This window comes from Gossypium raimondii, chromosome 1, assembly GCF_025698545.1.
Source record: "Gossypium raimondii isolate GPD5lz chromosome 1, ASM2569854v1, whole genome shotgun sequence".
Lineage (NCBI taxonomy): Eukaryota > Viridiplantae > Streptophyta > Magnoliopsida > Malvales > Malvaceae > Gossypium > Gossypium raimondii.
The window spans coordinates 16,350,821-16,354,966 of NC_068565.1; the positions used below are offsets into that span (position 1 = coordinate 16,350,821).

At 27.1% G+C, this 4,146-nt stretch overlaps 1 long non-coding RNA gene across 1 annotated transcript; it reads left to right on the top strand.

Annotated features, from left to right (window-relative positions):
- The first annotated feature begins 1,003 nt into the window (after nucleotides 1-1,003).
- Nucleotides 1,004-3,078, top strand: LOC128039632 (uncharacterized). The gene is made up of 3 exons (XR_008194081.1): nucleotides 1,004-1,128; nucleotides 1,728-1,799; nucleotides 2,542-3,078. It is a non-coding gene; the product is annotated as an uncharacterized LOC128039632 (long non-coding RNA).
- The last annotated feature ends 1,068 nt before the right edge of the window (nucleotides 3,079-4,146 follow it).

Consider the following 4,146-nt stretch of genomic DNA (forward strand, 5'->3'; position numbering starts at 1 on the left):
TAATACGATATATAATCATTTTTAGACCATATACAAGCTTACAAAAGCTCACTTTCTAACCCATGGTCAAATTGGAACCAAATTGCAAGATTTTCAAACATTTTAGGTCGGTGTCACAACATCAAGGTTATGGTGTTGCGACCTTCAAAACAGTAAGCAAGTTTTCCAACCTGAGAACCAAATTGTAAAATTTCTAAAACTTTATCGATTCGACGTCTCGAAAACTAGGGATGTTGCAATGATAGGGGTTGGTGTTGAGACATCTAAAGGTGATATCGAGACTTCCTTGACAAACTACTACAATTTCAATTCTCTTTCATTTCAACCTGCCATTTAACCAAATATACATCATATCCACATCTCATAGTTCATATCAATCTCGTTTATGCTACATTCAATCCAATCTAATACTCAACATTTGAAGTCATCATATATATTATACATAAATCAATGTCATAGTTCTATACCATTGCAATCGACAATTCATATCACATATAACCTGTAATGACCCAAAATTCACAAGCATCGAAAAAAAAGTATATTATCGGGCCTCCGTCTTAGTAAATTGAGTTCGAAAATAATTATTAGAAATATTTACTAGACTAGTTGTGTGTTTAATTAGGTATTAATTGGGTGAATTTAGTTTAATTAAGAGAAATTAGGAAAAGGACTAAATTGATCTAAGGGTAAAAGTTGAATTATAGATTAATAAAAATAAAAGGATTAAAATGGCAATTAAGCCATTAATAAGAAATGGGACGGTAAAAGTGATAAAAATCTTAGATTTTTATGTTTTATATATAATATATTATATTATATTGTATTATATTATATAAATTAAATAGATGACAAATGTATGGTAAAGATTAAGACAAGTGTAATAGTAATAATTACATAGGTACACTTGTAATAAAAATAAATATATGCTTAAATAATAAGTAAAAGATTTTTATTATTATTAATATTATTAGTTATAATAAAAGAAATAAAGTAAAGTATGTAAAATAAAAAGACAAAGAAACAAAAGAAGAACAGAATAGAAACAGAGAAAGAGACGAAAAACAGGGGAAGAAAAAGGGAAAGAAAAAGAAAAGGGAAAATTGAGATTTTAAAGCTTCAAGTTAATTGGTAAGCTAAATTTAGTCCTTTTGTCTTCATTTTGATGTTTTAGAAGCTTTAAAACAAAGTTTTGTTGAAATTAAGTGGAGGTTATGAAAGTTCATAGGTTTTTGAACATGATTCATTTTGAACAAGTTGTTAAATTAGGGGTTTAGTTGATAGAATTTCTAGTTAGAATAGATAAAAGATTGATTTGTAAACTAAGTTGTAAGTTTTACATAGTTGGGATTAAGTTATAAAAAGCCTTAAATTAGGGTTTATGTTGAATAAATGAGGGAATTGAGGGTTTATTTGATAGAGTTTCTAGTTAGAGTTGATAAAAGGATTAAATTGTGAACTAAACTATAAGTTTTGAATTTTAGGGATTAAATTGAGGAAAATTCGAAATTAGTGAAAAAAATGCTGAAAAATTAGTAGATAAATTTGAGTTTAGAAGAAATTTGAGTAGAAATAGAGTGTGAATTAAGTTAGAAAAAAATAATAATAGTAAGTAAGCTTAGTTAAAATTAAATTGGGAATAAGTAGGAATTGAATAAAATTTAATTATTATTATTATTATTATTATTAATGATTGTAATTAATAGTGAAAATAATTATTATTTTCGTAGCTAACAAGGAAAACGAGGCATCGGCATCCAAAGGAAAAGAAAAGATCGTTGAGGAGTAAACGCGTATTCCGGGTTTGTATTACTATAACTTAATCTATTTAATAAATGCTATATTGAAATTGTATTCATGAGGCATTTAAAGTAAGGTAAGTGATAACATTTGAAATTAAGTAAGAATATGTGTAAATATTGAAATATATGTGAATTGAAATAATGGATGTTTTGAATTGTTTGAGTATTTGAGATTGTTGTGGAAATGGATTTGAAATTCGGAAAGTAAAATAATACCCTATTAACTTATCGGACTAGATTGGATACAAATGGCATGCCATTAGATTTGTGATGTGATGATGAGATTTGTAGTTCGGCCGAGAAGATGATTATATTATTATATGCTTCGGTTTACCCGAAGAGGCATTTAATGCCTTATTGGTGTGTTATGGAGGATTTAAATAATTCCAGGTGTGTTTAGGTTGGATAATCTGGTGTGTTTGGGTGGAATCCGCGTATCTGTCAGAGTCCGAGCTTTGTTAATAGGGTAAATAATTGAAATGAAAATTTGAAAATGAAATTGTTGATTTGTCACTATAGAAAAATATGAGAAAGAATGTATGAGTTAAATTATGAATTGAATTAGAATGAAAATATATATATATTTAAAAGTTATGGAATGATATATGAATATGTATATTTGGTTTTTAAGTGATTTATAAAGATTATGGTCAATATTTGAAATTTTATTATTAAATAGTTTAATTTATAGTAATACCACTGAGTATAAAAATACTCAGCGTACGGTTGTTTCCGTGCGCAGGTTGTAGAAGTCAAGTATTGAGCCAGCATCCAAAACCAGACCCGACTTCAGCAAATTTTGGTGATGTATATTTTCTTTTAGAATGTGGCATGTACATAGGATGTGTATAAACGTTATTATGTTTTGAATATAAATAGCTAAAAATGTTAGTATTATAAATCTAAGAATTTTAATGAAAGAAATTTATCCATTCCAAATTAATTAGTACATTGATAAATTTAAATTGATATTGAATTAATTGAGTTTGATTAGAATGCATTTAGAATAGAAAATAAGAATGTGAAATGAATTGGTTGAATTGGCTGAATTGGTTATGTTTGTAAAAATTTATGGTTTTATTTGCAGGAGGTTTAGTGTAAAAGTAAGCAGAAATGCTGCCGAAATTTTTATAAAAAAAAAGTCAATTTGTAATTTTTATATGAATTTATGATTTTATCTTAATATGTTTGATATTTATTTAAGAATTATTGTAAATTATCAGATATGTCCGGTAATGCCTCGTAACCCTATTCCGGTGATGGTTTGGGGTTAGGGGGTGTTACATAACCTGTCACTTAGAAGTTTGTAGCATACTCGTTTCTACTACTCTCAGTCCAATTCACAATCTTGATATTCAACATCATCACACAATTCAATTTAAGACAAGTAATGGTCTTACCTTAATAGTTAATATGCAACAAACATGTATATGTAAGCATATAAATGGAATGATCCGAAGCATAAAAGTACAAACCGAGATCTCGCACACTCGTCAATGACCATCGCTTTTCATTTCCCTCATGACACTCAGCGTCATTTTTAGCTACGTATAATCATACAACAAATAAATAACATAAATTTTCATCCAATTCACATTCAAACATAAAGTCAAGTATATTTTTCATTTTATTCAATTTAATTTCTAAACTCAGGACAAGCGTAACTTTCGATATATATAGCTTCAGATTAAAATCTAATTTCATATTTACTCATTAAAGACCCTATCTTTTTATTCCTAGAATAATTTCATAACAGTTTTCATTTTATTCAATTTGGTCCCTAATGTAACAAAGTTAACAACTAAGCTCATCCAGCTTTACAATTTAGTTCTTTTCATAATCGAACTTAATTTCTATCAATTTCAAGCTTAATTATTCAATTTCTCAACAATGAAAATTTACTAAAATCTCAAAAATTGAATAAATTGATGCATGGTATAGCTAAATCAAGCTCCCATTATTCAATTTCCATAAAAATCAAAGAAAAATTATTGAAGGACTTACTTAAATAGATGGTCGAATGCTCAAGCTTCAAAAATAGTGTTTTCTTTATTTGTTTCTTCCAGTGATGGTGGAGAAGGTGATGAGTGGCATCTTTTCTCCACTTACTTGATATTTCTAATATAGTTAATTACTAATTAACCTTGATTAATTAAATTAAACATGTTTAACTTTTAATTAAGCTTAATTTAATAATAATTTAATTTTAATTGGAATCATCATCAAAATCCAATCTCATATTGTAGATTGGTTTATTTACAACTTTGATGCACAAAATGTATAGGCATGTATATGTATAACCACTAAATATTTGAAGACAAAATTATAACATCATAATATAATTTAA